The sequence below is a fragment of the Lagopus leucura genome, unplaced genomic scaffold (genome assembly GCF_019238085.1).
Source record: "Lagopus leucura isolate 7727_CA_CO unplaced genomic scaffold, USGS_WTPT01 Super-Scaffold_73, whole genome shotgun sequence".
In the NCBI taxonomy this organism is placed as follows: domain Eukaryota; kingdom Metazoa; phylum Chordata; class Aves; order Galliformes; family Phasianidae; genus Lagopus; species Lagopus leucura.
In genome coordinates, this window is record NW_024962252.1 from 29,389,384 (window position 1) to 29,407,140 (window position 17,757).

General features: G+C 37.1%; 1 long non-coding RNA gene across 1 annotated transcript; it reads left to right on the forward strand.

The window, feature by feature from the left end:
• The first annotated feature begins 3,776 nt into the window (after positions 1-3,776).
• Positions 3,777-5,709, forward strand: LOC122183270. Its single transcript, XR_006180187.1, has 3 exons — positions 3,777-3,802; positions 4,929-5,022; positions 5,624-5,709. It is a non-coding gene; the product is annotated as an uncharacterized LOC122183270 (long non-coding RNA).
• The last annotated feature ends 12,048 nt before the right edge of the window (positions 5,710-17,757 follow it).

The window sequence follows — 17,757 nt, forward strand, 5'->3', positions numbered from 1 at the left end:
ATATGCAAGGCAGGATGAACTTCTTTGTACCTTTTTATATCCCACTTTGCAAAGTTTCATGGGAAGATAATAAATCATATTGTAAAGATAAGCAGATATGATGACTAAAAAGACACAAAGTTTACACATCTGTTGGATAAAGAACTTCCATGTTTATATAATAACTTTCCAAAGAGGAAATGTGCTTTAATCATTCATGTTTTTTGTTTCTTTGCCTGATGTTCCCAGAAGCAAATTCTTCTGGGCATCACATTAAAGCTTTGAGAGATCCTAGTCAGTGATGTTGCACTATCATTTCCAGCCGTACTTTGCCTTTCTTTGCTGAGATAGCGAACAAATCAAACTGTAGTGTCTAAATTCTCATGAGAAAGAGCGCAGTGAGAGCCAAATGTGATTCCAATATAAGACTGAATAGAAGCTACTAACATAAACATAATGTGGTTACAGATGTACAACTGTGACTTTGAAGGTTTTTCTGGATACTTTCTATTGGATTGTTCTGTCACCATGCTGACGTACTTAATCCAGGATCCTGCTATTAAATTAAAACAAAGTTACATGAGATTCTACTAAAGAGGTTTTTGTAAGCATAATTACAGGAAATTGCAAGAAGTGTGATTCAGTTAATTGTACTGAATTGGTTGCAATGCTAAATGCTAAGAACTTTAGGTAGAATTAATAATTCTTTTTTTTCCCCAGAAAGCTTAGAGTTCTCCAGCAAACTGTGTTGAAGAATCTTTAACATACTTAATAACAAGGGATTACAATGATAAAAGCCCTTTGCACATTTGCTCACTCTGGTTCATTTTATCTTTTTCAGCTGCTCTCTCACTGTTATGCATTAGACATATATTTTGAAAAGATCTGTGCCAGAATATGTTTGTGATGATATAAAAGCTGCAACCTTCTTAGTACCTCTTCATAGGAAGTTTGCCTTTAATTATTTCCATCTTCAGTTTGTGAACCTTCAGTTTTCAATTGTAAGCAGAATTATTTCCATAAGTGCATTCCAATATGCTGTCCTGTATGAATTACATATCCCCGTAACAGGCATTGGCGTCTTAACAGAATTTTGATACTTCTGTTTTTGAGGATTTTACTTCATAGCAGAACCTCAATTTATTATCTAGAACAAGGGATTTAGAGTGAAGATAGAAAAGACATGGTAGATATTTTAATATCAGCTACATACTGCCAGTTTACATTGTGAAGGAACCCACACTAATTCTCATGCAAAAAAATTTGCATGTTAGATTAACCCAAGATTTTTGTTACATGATGCAATGCTCTCTTTTCTTCAGCTGTGCAATGTTCACTCTTCCCCCCCCCCCCTTTTTTTTTTATTCTTCAAATCACTTTCATTCTAGTCTTTGACTGTTTTTAATAAAACAGCTTTCTTTTCTATCTCCCAATGAAAATGGCAAAGAAGAAAAAAACCTTATTCTTACAAAACCAGCCTCTAAACCTTCTCTCTTAAAATTTTAATCCTTGATGTCAAAATGCTACTCTGTTGTGGTTGCTCTAGTAGACTGGGATTAAAATATACTGAGTATTTTACACATGTAGATGGCATTTTATTACTCCAGACCTTGTTACTTAATGTCTATCATATACTGAGTTGTAATTATCAGGTAGGCCTCATGCTTGGAAAAAAATATTCGTAAATTAGAACAGATTAAAGAACAGGTATAAAAATTACAACTCTCTGCTATTCATCCAAACTCCTTCTCTGGTCTGTCTGATTTGGTGAGAATTTTATGGAGCCTGTTACAAAGGATATGTCTAAATGTAGAGAGAAGAGAACTTGCTAAATGAGAGTGTGGAAGAGAAGAAGAGATTGTGAGGAAAATGCAGAGCATTGAAAATCATGGGGCTTATCACAGTCTAACATCTTTCTGAGAAAATGTCATTGATTTTATTCTTGATTTTTTTTTTTTTTTATTACGCCAACATTCCAGTACAGTAAACATTCTTCAATTTATGAATAATTTTATGATAGCTATTCACTCAGTGCTCTGATATTTAACCTGTTAGTTAAAAAATGACATGGTGAAAGTAAGTAGAGAATGCTTACATATGTACCAAGTCTTCCTGGTTTCAACTGGGGTGGACCCGATTTCTCCTTCATACCATCTGTTATGATGTTACGTTTAGGATCTTTACTATCTACTTTAGGATAAAAACAACGTTGAAAACACACCAATGTGAAGCTGGGAAGGGATGGAACCAGGACAGCTGACCTAAAGTGGCAAAAGAAATGTTCAATGCAATTTGACATCTTGTGGAAAAAGCTTGAAATTGGTGGGAAGTTCATTGGGCAGGCTGCTGCTGCTTGGGGGCCAGCTGGGCATCAGTTAGTGAGTGGTGAGCATCACTTGTTTTGTATATATATATAATTATTATTATAACTATTATCCTTTCCTTCTCTTCCTTTTTCTGTTTTAGTAAATAGTTTTTATCTCAACCCATGAATTCTACTTTGTTTTTTTTCCTCATTCGCTCCTCCATCCAAGGGAGTAGGGGAAGTGATTGACTGTAGTACTTAGCTACCTGCTGGGTTAAACCACAAGACAAGTTCAGTTTGCAACTGTATCCAAAGGCTTTGGGAGTAGTAGGAGAAGGGTGACTTACATATAATGTCCAGGAATTTTAGAGACTGGTAGATTATAGGCAAACCTCAAATTAAGCTATCAGACAGTCTTATTGGCTTGTACATGAACTGATGATCTTAAGTTCATTGAGTTAAAAGGAATACAACATCCTGTTTCCAGACATGAAGCAAACTCTGTAACTTTCTTCGCTTTTGGATTTGGATCAGTAAATTTTACTGTGACAAATTGGATTTTAGACAGCAACAATCAAATTACAATAGCAGTAGCACTCCTAACACCCAAGGGTTTACCCTTGGTAATACACAAGGTATACTCTGATTACTCACATACTTATGAAGGTTTCTTGGACTCAGGAATTAATAATACTCCTTAACAGTTTTCAAAGCAACAATCTGGCTCAGCACAGCTTGTACTTTCACCGCTTCTATGTCCTAGGTACTCATCCCCAGCAGAAACACCCTCCTTAACAAGACTGAACATTTCAGCATGTACATGACAAACTGCCATACTAAAGTGCCAGACAGTTTTCTAGAGAATGAAGTAGTCATGGTCTCCTGGTGTTGCAATCAGAAAGATCAACACAGTGAAAGGGCAATACAGGAGTATAACAGCAAAGAGACTAGTGTGGATAGAATGGTATCACAAAGGAAAAGTGCTCATCTGTCTCCAAAGATTCAGCTTGCAGGAGAGACTACACAAGCAAGGGATCTCCAACCAGAGATCATTTCTCAGTGTCAGTCAACCATTAAATGAGGTTTAAGAGAGGTGCAGCCAGGCTCCACCTGTGCTCCCAGGGCTGACTGGATCCTTTCCCCAGGTGCTCTGGTTCAGGCCATGACTCAACAGTTACCATACACCTGGTAATCTTCAACATGGTGTTTCCCAAGTCTTGTTTGAACTGCTGAAGGGGTGACAAAGAAGTTTGAACCTAACTTCTTGTAAAACTGGGGACATAAAAGCATTGCATCATCTCTGGCACATTGAGATACATGGATAATGAGTTCACAGGACATGCATATATCTTAGTACTCTCAGAATTGCCTTCAGTACCACTGGCAAGTCTGATAGAGAAGTTTTGCAAAGACTTCCAACATTTTCTTCTGCCTAGAAAAGTAACCCTAAGACAACGGCAGTGTCTAATTGCTCTTGTGCTGATTCATGTCCTTCAATGTTGATTGCAAGCCATACAGGTAAGACCAAGAGCTGAGATCCCCCTGTGATATAGCAAATCACTTCTGCTTCTCCTGGGTTCAAGGCTATCTTCTTTCCAGCTTTCTTCTAGTCTAGGTCATTTTCAACAGAGATGTCAACAGTCACGTTAAACTGTGGAGCAATGCTGTGATAGGTAGTATTAGGAAATCATGAAGATACTACTGCAGTAATTTCCATCTGTGACCTGAGGTGAGATTTATATGCATGCAGTTCAAACAAAGAACATCCTTTACAGGACCCAGTGGGAAGTTGTGTTCTTGAGGTAATAGCTTTGCAAAAGTTTCATCTAGGATTTTAAGAAATGAATAGCTGACTGATTACAGATCTCTGTTACCACAGAGAGTCTTAAGAAATGGGAGGCTTGTAATTCAATTTTTAGATGGAAAATTTTTAAGATAACAAGAGAAAAGAACTGAAGTAAATGAGAACTAGAAAATATAATAGAAAAGAGGAATGCAAGACACTTCTTTGACAAAAGCTTTGAGAAATATACTGTTGAATGGATAAGATGAATAGACTGAGATTCAGTCTGTCACGTGTCTCTTTGTAGAAAGAACAGTTTTATGGGGAAAAAAAGTTTGTTTGAAATCTTTAACCTCAGGTGATATTTGCAAACAGTTCATTTCAGATCCTTTAAATCCATGTAAATTAGATACAACAGAACTGTTTGCTAAAGATCAGTGAGAAAATCTTTGCATTATTTACTATCCAGATGGAAAACGGAGCTCAGAACAGAGCTTTCTACTCCTGATTTTTTTTCTTAAGAGCTCACAGATGAAGAAAATAGTATAAAGCACCAAACAGAGATGTGCCAGTTTACTAACAGCAAGTGGCTCTCAGTTTTTGCATCTCACACAACTGCTCTTAAAACAAATATTTTTGATGAGAAGCCTGTTTTTCATTGCATAAAGGACCAAGACTTATATTCTTTGTTCAGTGAAGTCTTGTGACCTTTAGTTATTAGATCAGACAGACAATTTCTGTATTTTACCTATGTAAGGGTGATACTAAATTCAAGTAATTCCATTATGCACAAATAATTTGTGAAATGTATAGCCTTTCACAGAAATTGTAACATAGTGGAAACTTCTGTTTATTTGTTAGGACATACACATCTAATGGGACTTTTTGACCTGCTCCAGAACAACATATGGAAACCTTCACTGAAAACCAACAGCCAAGACTGCATCAATAAAAGGTATCTCATTAGGTATTACTGAAAATATTGTATCTTAAAATAGTACAATTCTCTTCTGAAACACAACTGTATATCTTTTATTTTGTTACAGAATACATGTCTTTGTTATAGAAGTCCAGGAACTACAACAGTGGAAGAAGTAAATGCATAAAAATCAGGAGCATTAATCATACTAATAGAAAAGAGGCAGACTTCCCTTTCAATACAAGAATAATTTATTGCTCTCGTGATAGTATATTCTTTCATTATCATTTTGATTATTGTAAGACTGACTTCTCTTATAACTGGTGGTGACTCCAATGCTTGCAATTTGTGCTGAAAAAAAAAAAAAATACTATATTCATCATACTTGAACTGAACCTAATCCAAAGTCAACAAAGTTGTTGCTTCTGCATTTACAGAATTGAGGGTCAGTGGATATTTCCATCATATCCTTTATTTTTAAAGGTCTTAACTTGGATTTTGCTTTATATTGTATTTATTTTAGGCTTTCTATACTTAATATATTAACTGCACGAAAACCATATGTGTATGCAAAACCAAATATACAAGCCAAAGAAAAATCTTTTCCCAACTTTAAAATGCATGTTTTTTTTTTCAGTGCTTGGAAAGGCATAGCCTCCTCCCATGAAGAACAGTCCAAAATAGACTTTGTCCAAAGATAACAGCTTGTGGTCCCAGAACTGGCTCCAGGAAAACAGGTAATTTTGTCAGAACTTCAGGAAAGTAATAGTGACTGGAGGATTAAAAATCAAATGTAAATATATGTGTTTCTACTCATGCCCTCAAAAACAAACTCAGATACATGGATTATATCAGCCTGAGTTACATGTATGCCAAAGTCAGAATTTTCTTACACGCAATATTAAAAGCACTGGAGTTATCTAAATAATAATCTTCACTCATATACTGTAATCTTCCATCATTCCCCACAAACTACCTCATTCCTTAACTCATGCCCAAGTATATCAGCACAGAGACAGATTGAGAAGTTGAAACCAGCCTAGCAATCCAAATTTTAACAATCCAAATATTAAAAGGAAGCATCTTTTAGCTAAAATTTGAAATATGTTGGTATGTCGATTGAATATAAAAAAAATGCCATGTCAGCACTGCTGTAGAACCAATACAAAATTACAGACTATCAGCAATGTCTGAGGAGAAATAAATCAAAACTCTCCTCAAGGGTAGGGTCTATCCTGGCAAAGGATGTCTAAATTGCTGTTGGTACACTTTTATACCATGACCATTTACTTGCCAATCTTTTCTGAGGTAATATTATGAACTCTTTTTTTTTTTTTTCTTTTTTTTTTTTCTTCTATTGATCCAACTGATGTAGTTAGATAAAAGATTTCTATACTATTTTAGAAGATAGGTAGATGGTATATGCAATCAAACTGAGTTGAGGGCTAGAGAGGACTCCTCAAACTGAGAAGAGGGCTGGAGTACCTCTGCTATGAAGAAAGGTTGAGGGAACTGAGCTTGCTTAGTGTGGAAAAGACAAGACTCTGGGGACACCTCACTGTGGCCTTCCAATACTTGAAAGGAACATATAAATAGGAGGGGGAACGGCTGTTTACAAGGATTGATAGTGATAGGACAAGGGGGAATGGTTTTAAATTGAGACAGGGGAGGTTTAGGTTATATAATAGGAAGAAGTTTTTCACACAGAGGGTGGTGACACCCTGGAACAGGTTGCCCAAGGAGGTTGTGGATGCCCCATCCCTGGAGGCATTGAAGGCCAGGCTGGATGTGGCTCTGGGCAGCCTGGTCTGGTGGTTGGCGACCCTGCAGATAGCAGGGGGGTTGAAACTCAATGATCATTGTGGTCCTTTTCAACCCAGGCCACTTTATGATTCTGTGATTCTGTGAAAAAAACTTTCCTATGAGATAATAACTAAGAAGTGTTTATATTGCTGCTTCACTGCTCCTCATACAAATTTTCTGAATTCATGCCTAGATTGTCTCTGCAGAAGTTTTTAAGATTGCATTAGGAGCAGGAGAATGTGCTATTCATCAGATAATCTGTCCCTTAACATTTACATTTTTTTCCCTTCCTTTTTATTTTCTGGAAAAAAAAAAAAAAAAAGAAACCCTAATTTTATTCATAACATACCATACTCAATTACTTAATTTTATGCAGGGCTTGCTACATTTCCTTATTTTGCAAGTATTACAACACTTCAATAATTGCCGGCAGTTCTCTGCTCATCAGTACTGATTAAAAGGGATGACATCCACTTCTAAACATGCTAGTCCTATCTGTCCAGTAAAAGCAACAGTTGATAAAGTCTGTGAATGAATCCTTTCCCCCTCTGATTGGTCCAACCCAGAAGAGGAATCCAGAGGCAAATGTGCCCGATCTGTGAAGGCAGTGGGTGAGAGCACCAGCCCCTGCTAAAGCAGGTGGATATATGGTAGGAGAGCTGGTGGGCTTGGTGTTGTGTATAGGCCTATATACAGTGAGATACCATTTATGTGAGTTCCCAAAAGGCTATGAGCTGGCTGGAGTACGAATCCATGCTGACCCTGGCTATGCAAGTCTGACCTGTAACACAGATTTTACTACTCTCTAAAAGCAGCACAGCACCAATCTGGTGGGAATTTTGCCTGGCATGGGAAGTAGGAGGTCCCATCCTTGCTTGATGCAATGGAGACATGGAGGTTAAGCAGTGAGATTGAGGAGTGATGTCCAAGGGGTGAATTGTTCCCCTGATTTCAGAGGAATGGTGACACCTCTTGTCTGAAACGCCACAGAGAGACCTTGACAAAGTAAGCAAAAGGCAGGCAGGAGGCATGAAATGCTAGCAGAACAAGTCCATAGCCCAAGTGAGCATCTCAGCATTTGCTGCAGCAGTGCGAATTGTCCATTGACAGCACTGAGCTGGAGATCTGTAATGATGATTAAGAATACCTACTGAATCACTGTCATTTTGATTGCCATGCTACTGGTGGTTGTATATGCAGAGATACACCACAGGATATTTTTAAGTCTAAAGCCTGAATTATTATCTTGGTCAGAACAACATGAATATTTTCTAATCCCTTAATTTTGTGCCAGAAGAATACTGGGGTTCATGTTCCCCCCCATGGACCTTCTTTTCTTTGAGTTAGATGAAGGAAAAGAAGCCAAGCCAGTTCCACTGAGGCTCTGAGTTTTTGAATGAAAATAATGGAGATTCATCAAAATAAATAGGAAAACAACATTTGAAAAAAATTCCATGAAATAAGAGAATAATATTTAAAAGTGTAGGGACAGGAAATTACTTGTGAGAAATGCAAAACACTGAGTGATTTCTTTATTAAACGTATGTTGCCAATTTAGTGTTTAAAGCTGCTCAATGGCTGGTATAGAAACTTCTTGTGAAATATATTAGGGGTTTAGAGTCACTTAGTGGTTAGTAAAATACCCTCCTAATGAAACAATGTATTAATTGCTCAGGGCCTCTCAAAGCAAACACATATAAAATATTTAAATGTCTGGAGATGCTCAGTAGCTTGATAACCAACTTTTAATAAAGTCTATTCAGTGTTTAGAGTTGATCAGTGGCTGGGAAAACAACCCATACTCAGCAGTAGAAATGCAGGGCTAATAAAATACAGAGCTGCTCAGTGGCTGCAGCAAGCTTTCTAGAGCTGCACTAAAATTAGGGAGACTGAATTAAGCAATAACAGTAGAGTCTCAGAGTAGTTCTGTAGAATTAATGACTGGCTGAGATGAGTTGATGGCCTGTAGCTACACTCCAGGTCATTAACCCCAGCTGGTCTCCAGAAAATACCAGACATTGAAGTCATCATTACTGTTGTAAGCATTGAAATAAAAAATAAAACAAACAAAGCAAACAGCCAAAAAAACCTCAGCAGCCTTACGTGTATTATGTTTATGAATGTCTGTATTGTGTCTGTGTGCTCTAGAGAGAGACTTGCATGTTCATATTTACATGGATTTTCTCTAGAACAACTGCAATTTTTTTTAGTTAATTATAATTATCGAGAGATCTACTTCAATTTCCACTTGGTGCATGAATCAAAATCAAAGTTTTGATGCACTGCACTTTCCAATTGCTGGTGTCTGCACTCCTGAAAGGCAAGAAGGAGCATTTCAGTTGAGATATTCAGCATGGCCTCATGTAGGTTAAATGGAAGTTTCATTTGGGTACTTTCCAAGTGTCCTATAACCTGCACATACTGGTCTACTTTCCTTTTCAAGAATAGCAGAGTGGCAGCATTATTTACTGTTGTGCTTGGATTTTAAAAGGGAAATACACCCAGAAGGATAATAAAGAATTTTTCAGAGACTCTTTGGAGATTTCTGGGCTTGCTGCTGAAATGGAGTTTCCCTTGGGATGATGGCAACCCTTTCTGGAACAGCAATATTACATGGTAGTGTTTTTACAGGAGGAAGTGCAGATAAAATTTAAATGAAACAACAGGGGAAATGTAAGCAGGGCATAAATGCCTTCTGGAATTTATCCAGGGGTAACTTCCCCAATTCATTCTACAACTCATTCTGACACAGTCCAGCCATGACCATATCTACACAGTCCTGGGTTTAGCATTTGCCTTAATTTCCTCTGTTCAACAATTTAGGAGGTAGCTGCTATGCTGCATGTTCCAGAACTAAAAATCATACTTACAAACTGCTTCTAATATATACACAAAGATTTTGCAGGACTCGGATATAGCTGGTTATAGATTTGCAAATCAACAGGAGATACCATAATTGTTCACATGCTCTGAATTATACTCTGAAATATAGTTTGAAAGTGTTTACATCTCCATACCTTGTTGCCTGAAGCTAGATTGCTATAATGACCCTCAACATATCAAAGGAAGAAGTCGAGGAATTTAACACAGATTTATGTGCTCATCTTCTAGGCCCCTGACTTTGGCTGTTTTAACAATTATCTGTGCTTTGTTTTTCCACTGAATACCAGAATCATCTAATGAGGTAGAACCATGCAGATACAGTTCAGGCATTTTATCAGGTGCTTTCAGGCAGTCCTTCCTGTGACAACAAACGCTTCCCCACTTCCCAACATTAGTCCTTACCCCTCTACCACCCACCTGCTGTCTACCTAGGCTGTGTCAAGGTATGACAAGCCTAGCTTCACGGATCTTTTACTGGAATGACTGTGATGTTGATATTGATGGTTTCTTCCTCCTCTATTTTTTATTTATTTGCATTTACTGGAGCTTTTTAAATATTTTTTCTAACATGTTGTTTTATGTATGTTAATTTTTGTTTCTTTTCTGATTCTCCTACAACTCTTTTTGTTTGTTATTTCCTTGACTGTCTGGTGGTAAGATGTTTACAGTTGTAAGTAGTGTTACACCTCTTATCGCCCTTGCCTGTATACCTCTATGCTACATCCTATGTCCCCTGTTCTCAAGTTACCCACTGTTATATGCAGCCTGCGTATAACAGCATATATATTCCTCTACAGTGTTAAGTACAGCTGTTAAATTAAAGACATAATGACCCAATTCAACACAGCATATCTACTTAATGTCACTTGTTGTTACTGATCATTAGAAAAAAATATTTTTACAATTAACACATGCATTGTAAAAACAGAATTCTAGACTGTTCAAGAGAAGTTCAGGAAAACCACTACTTACAAACTTCAATGAAACCTCTGCCATATTAATGTCAGTGTCAATACTATATTACTGACCTATAAAGCTATGGCAGGAAGACTCCCTTCCTCAGGAATAAATATTGTACTTTCTCCTCTGTTTCCATCCCTTGCTCCACTGATGTGAGGAGGATAAGACAAAAAGAAAAATGAATCCATCTTTCTCTCCCTTTTTCACCTACAGAAGTATTATATGCTGTTGACCTTCTGTATCTTGCAGTTTTAAAGCCATGTAATTTTGTCATAAATTGCACACAAGATCTCAGTGACACAAAATATTAACATTAACTGCTGATGAAGCCATTTAATTACTTTAAATAACATTATATCTGTTTGTCTCCTCAATGCAGTGATAACTTAGTAAAGGAGAATTAATTCCACATATTATTCCAATAAGCAATAATGAGGGAAATCAGTTTCCTTTACACACATAGAGAGAAGTTTAATTAAATTTGGGCATGGGCCAACTGATTTCAGGTTGGTCACTTCCTGCCCCGCTTGTGGTGGGACCTTAGGTTTCAAGGACAGGTGCTAAACTCAGCAAGTTTGCTGATGATACAAACCTGGGAGGAATGGCTGACATACCAGAAGGCTGTGCTATCATTCAGCAAGGCCTGGATAGACCAGATTGTTGAACAAGGAGGAACCGGATGAGGTTTAAGAAGAGCAAGTATAGGGTCTTGCACCTGGGGAGGAATAGCTGCGTGCATCAGTTCAGATTAGGAGATGGCCTGCTGGAAATGAGCTCTGTGGAGAAGGACCTGGGGGGCCTGATGTATAACAGGTTGGCCATGAGCCAGCAGTGTGCCCTTGTGACCAAGAAAGCCAATGGGTCCTGGGGTGCACTAAAAACAGCGTGACCAGCAGGTTGAGAGAGGTAGTCCTTCCCTTTTACTCTGCTTTGGTGAGGACATGTTTAGACCAGTTCTGGGCTCCTCAGTTCAGAAAACAATGGGGATCTCCTAGAAGGGGGCCAGCAGAGGGCCACAAAGACGAAAAAGGGTGTGGAGCATCTCTCATATGAGGAAAGACTGAGTAATCTAGGTCTGTTCAGCCAGGGGAGAAGACTGAGAGGAGATCTGATAAATGTTTATAGATATCTAAAGGAAGGTAGGAGGTAAATGGATGAGTTTGGACTCTTCTCAGTGGTGTGTAATGTCAGATCTCGGAGTAATGGTGTAAAACTTGAACATAGGAGTTCCGTACAAACATGCAGAAAATCTTCATTATGGTAAGGCTGATGGAGCACTGGAACAAGTTGCCCAGAGATGTTGTGCAATATCTTTCTTTGGAGATATTCAAGACCCATCTGGATGCCTACATGTGCAACCTATTGTAGGGTACCTGCTTTGGCAGGGAGTTGGACTTGATGATCTCTTGAAATCCCCTCCAACCCTGCAATTCTGTGATTCTTTGTAAAACGTGTAAATACAAGTGAGAAAATATCAAGCGCTGAAGGAAGTCTTTGCAATTTAAGATTAGAGATGGAGAAGTATTTTGAGATTAACAGCACAGAAGAATTTTTGTAAGTCTGATTTTATTTATTTTATACTAGGGAAGAGCTTTGCTTATCTGTGAAGGCACACGTACCTATTAAGATGTGTGGTAGTAACTTTGGTCAAATGCATAATGAAATCATTGCTGGCTTGTAGTGGTGTTACAAATAATGAGAAAAGCAATGTATAGACTATCTTAGATAATCTTAGACAGTTGAGTAAAGGTTCTATGTGTTGTATGTACTATCTTCAAAAAAGCGATTAGAACTATTGAACACTTTATAGAAATATAATCTCCTTCATCATACCTGCTACATTCAATAGGAACAAATTCAGTGGGCACTGAGCTCTAGCTAGGTGAGTTGAGTATTGCATCTCACATGGTTGTTTCAAAAGGAACCAATTCTATCTGAACACCTAATAGTGTGAATACAGGTGTTGCTACTTTCATAGTGAATCAGCATGTATAATTGGTTTATTAAATAAACACTTGTACATTGGTGAAAAATGAATTTTTAATTGGTGAGGTCTGAAAATCAAATGAAATGCCTATTATTTTAAGTCATACTGAATTGACAGGAAGATATAACTTAGGAAATAAAAACTAGGAAATTTTCACTTTAAAATGCACAGAAATTGAAATATAGCTGATACGGTAGTACTAATCTTAAGAAAATAAACTGGGGAAGGATTCAAGTCTCCAAATTTCCCCAAATAACTGGCTCTAGCAAATCAGGGGGGTTTTGAACAAAAGCTTTAGGGGATGAAAAGAAACAGAAAAGGCACATAGCATTATACCCACAGGTGCTTAATACAGTTGTGGCCTCAATTCTGCTCCAACCTGAAAGAACAAAGGTTAGGCAGCTGACTTAAGTAGGTGCAGAAACAAGCTGTGAATAATCTGTGTGACCTTAAATTTGTTGCAGCTCACTTCCCAGTGCAGGGTAAATACAGAATCTGCCTGAGTATTTTTGCTCCTCTAAAACAAAGGACAACTTGCAGCCTAAATGCTTAATAATTGCCAAAGGGCTCCTGTAGGCTCAGGAACCTAGTTAAGGCAGGAGTGGAGGAGTGATTTTGTGGAGTAATGAGTAGATTTGTTAAAACTACACTAAGCTGTTACTGTTTATTAAATTCAATATTTCAAAAGTGTTGTATAAATTGCTTTATCAGTTCTTTGCAAATGGGCATCGCTCAGTATGGGAAAGGATAAAGAAAGGGTAAAGCAATGTATTTAACTTCAAATGAGCATCTAAAGTACGTCATCTTAGAGAGCTGGGACTGACACGTTCATCAACACAGAAAAGCAAGCACCATGTATTCTGTGACCTCACTTGTTTTCTTACCCCTCCCCTCTTTTGCAGGGAGAATATGAAGGCTGTCCAGACAAGTCTATGAATTCTCAGCAACATATATTGGCAAGGAAGAACTGAAATTGCTATACCAAGTCATCATATCAAGCTACTGGGAGTAACACTGTCAATAGTAAATTGCTATGTTGCAAGACAGCAGGTAGCAGAGGAAGCTCCTAGCAGGGAGAGATGGATGAGAGATATAGTAGCTTACACCCCACCGGAAAGGATTACCAGTGAAGCCCCAAAGGAACATAAACAATTTGATAGAATTCGGACAGAGATTTTAGTAGCACAGGCAGAGGCTTTTTCAGTGAAATCCTCCCCTCCAATGCTAAGCACGTCAGGTGAGAGTCTATGTTGTGCCTCTAGGAGATGCAGCGCAGACCTCAAAGCCAAGAGTCAAAAGGGAAAATAATGACTTTACATTACCTCTGCATCCTCATAATTCTGGGCTAGCCCTGCGGAGTTGGCCTGAATTTCCTCTGTTATGTTCTGCCACCATACACTTAACACATCCATCCTATTCCAGCTTGGCTCTGTCCCTTTCTTGCCCCAGACTGAGCCAGAGTCTGGAAGAGAGATTACATACATTTTACCTGCAAACACATTTATCTTGACACAGATATATGCCATGACAAATCTTAGTCTAAATATTTAGAGTTTGGCAAAGCAATAAACACCTGAAGACTCTAAAATTGTGTTATAAAAGCCTTAATGATAGATAGGGTCCGTTTTGTGGAGGTGGGTTTCATGTTTTCTGCATTCTGAAGTCCTTATTTAACTATTCATATATTTAACAAAAAAAATCAACAAACCAAACCATTGCCACCACCACCAAAAAAAAACCAACCAACCAACCAAACAAACAAAAAAAAACAACAACAAAAAACCAGCCTAAAATTTCAAATTATTGAGGCAATTTACATATTCATTCCCTTTCAGATTTTTTGCCTCATCAACCACGTTATTTTGCAAAAAATCTAGATCTGTGAATTCTTTTTAGGCAGGATTCAAACCTTCACTACAATGTTTTGTCTAGTGATATTATCAGACAAAAGTAATGCTATTGTCTTTGTAAATTGGAAGTCATTGAAGTCATATCTCTCTGTAAATATATATATGTATATTTATATAAAAATTTTGTAAAAGGAAATCGGTTTTCTGCCCTCCAACCTTATTAAAAAAAATTGACATTTCAAGTGTTGCTGTCATCTTTCACATTTTCCAAGTGGCTTGACTCCCACCCCTATAACATTTTTTTCTGATTAGCCTGCTGTCCTGTTTAATCAATAGAGCTACAAAGCCAGCTATCTCTCATGCTATGGTTATCTTTCATTGTACAGTACATAATGCCGCTAGTCCTGCTGATAACAAAGAGCACACAGACAGAACGTGGCACTGTGTGTTTGTTATCTTCCATTCAACTAAACATACCTCTTTCTCTCTTGGCTCTTATCAATGCAAAAATGCTGGAAACAAGTTACTCCTAGTGTTAACACTGCATGTGCCACGCAGTTGGGATGGAGATTTTTTCCTGACTTAATGCTGCCAATTTGATACGGCACTACAAAAGCTTGCCAACATGATGCATCACCTTGTCAGCCTTTAAGAAGGCAGTGCGAAGTGGCACCGTCAGCAGCCAGCAGTATGCAGCTAACCAGAATGATCTGGAAGTTCTGGGAGCATAAGGAAGGGAGATTGACCCCAGAGCTGTTCATGGTTGACCTCAGACCTGCAAAAAGGAAAGTAATCCAGTTCTATTCTTTTTCATTTCCTACAAAACATAAAAGCTGATAAGCTTTGGTCTCTCTCATGGCAATAAGAAAACAGTTAAATTGAACCTTCACTTCAGTTAGAGAACAATCCAGCGATTTCCGTTCTTGCAGGTCTGCCACTCACAAAGGATGAAAGTGCCTTTCTCAGGAAAAGAAAAATAGGACCATCTTTTATGTGTTCCCTGACACAAAACACCCTGATGGATGCGAGTTCAGTCCCTCTGAACTTGAGAATTAGAACTAAGACATTTTATTGGTACTTGCAATGCATATAGGAGAACCTGATGTTCCACATTTAAACAGAGCTTAAAATTTGCAAGAGACCTGCCATTTTTCTCTGTGCTCTCAACTGATCCTTAAAAAAGCTTAAACTGGAGATGATTGCATTTCACAATATAGTCCTGTTTTTTTGTTTGTTTGTTTGTTTTTCCAAAAGAAAAGACTGGCATGGCCCATAAAAAAAACAAACAAAAAAAAAAAACAACAAAAAAACCCCCACAAAATGTGTAAGTTCCTAAGAACTTACACAAACAAATCTTTACTGCGAGTATAAGTGTGTTAGCTTATGTGTATGTGGTATGTGTGAGACAAAGTCCTTGTTAACTAAGGAGAGTTCAAAGAAAGAAGCATAAACTTCTAAAGCATATTTGCCTTTATAAATAAATGTGCAAGATCATATTACATGTTTTGTTGCGTGATTTTTATCAGAAGCATGATAACTTTACAAATATATATGCAATATAAAAGTGTAATTTTATATCAGCACTGTATTTGACAACACTCAAATAGTGCCCAAAATACAGTTATGTCTGTGTTGAACACGTCAGGTTTTATAATTTGTAACCATTAAGTTATGCAATTTTAAGTAAGAAATGATCCTACAGTTGTGTTTTATGTCTTGCTTGATAGCGTGACCTTTGATAACAAGTCTCAGCAATAGAATTCAAAGTGTACATAGTATTTATGATGTGCTCATAACCGTAATGCTTCTAGCTCTAAGCAAACACTACGTATCTGCATTCAGATTTTAAAATAAATTTACTTCAGTGTGTTGACATAATGTTTGAGTTTGCTTTCTACAAATATTCATCAGTGAGTAGGACTGGTGTCAAAAACTTGAGATAAGCAAATTTACTGTCACATACTCAAATATCTTTCTGAAGTTGGTGCTGCATTTTGTGTTGGATTCTACATTTTGGAATTCCTTTATGTACTCCACTGATTAGCTAAAAAAAAAAAATCACAAAAAACCCCAACATATTACTACAGTTTACCAGACAGTGAATATAACATCTGAATATTCATAGTAAGCTGCGCTGTTGCATGATTACATAAAACCATCCACAGGATAGTTTTCATTTGATTTTTAATTAATTTAATATTAATTAATTTTCATTATAATTTAAACCTCACTCTACAGGATTAAATTATTTAACTCTTCAAAAAGTGTGTGCTATAATAGAGATAGTGCAAGTATCAATGACTTATTGTTGAAATTTTCTACATTGAAAAACTCTGCATATAATGGCCTAGAACAGTGGCAAAATTAAGCCATTAAATTTGAAGTTTTCAGTACTGTATGTCTATATTTGAATGATATGAAGAAGCGTCTATATCCATCTGTGTCTCTCCGTGAGTAAGCAAGTTAATATATGAACATTTGTAAACAATTGTGAAATAAGGATTAGTTATTGACATAATTTATTACAGTATACAAACTCTGTTCAACAGGAATTTGCTAAAGAATTTAAGAAAAACAAACAAACAAAAAACAGTTGGCAGCCCATGCATCAGAGTCCCTTTTGGTAGTATTCACTTAGCTATATAGATGTACAAACTCTGAATGTTTTCATTCATAGATATATATACATATATATATTTACCTATATACGTGTATAGGATTGTGAAAAAGATGAATGGGACATACATGAATAAATATTCTAATAAAAATTTAAAAATAAAGTAAAAAACTAGATGTGTACATATTCTGGAGTCAAATTCTTAGCAAATAAAGTAGTTGCTGTTGCCTAATCTCTAACTGAAAGCAAGGTGCTTTAGCCAAGCTGCATACATTTAGGCTTGAGTACAGAATGTATTAGCTGTGGTGAATCCCAGAGTTTATTACATAGATCATCCCCAATGAGTACCAATAAAACCCTTATATCACATACGCACTTAAGCTATATAACAAATTTAACATGAAAAGTGTTTTAGAAATGGTTCAGGAAGTTTTATGATTTTTTTATTGATACTGTTATTGCACTTCTTCTACATTAAAGCCGAATTAACTTACTATTATGAGAAAACTACACAGGCCTGAAAATGATTACTGATACAGTTCTGAACCTCTAAACGATCCTAAGATACTTGTCTATAAATCTCTGTGTCCCATTCTTGAGGCCTAATATATGCCAGCATACCCAAGCTAGAAGCTTTTGCAGGTTCTGCTGGAAAGAACTGTTTCTCAGCT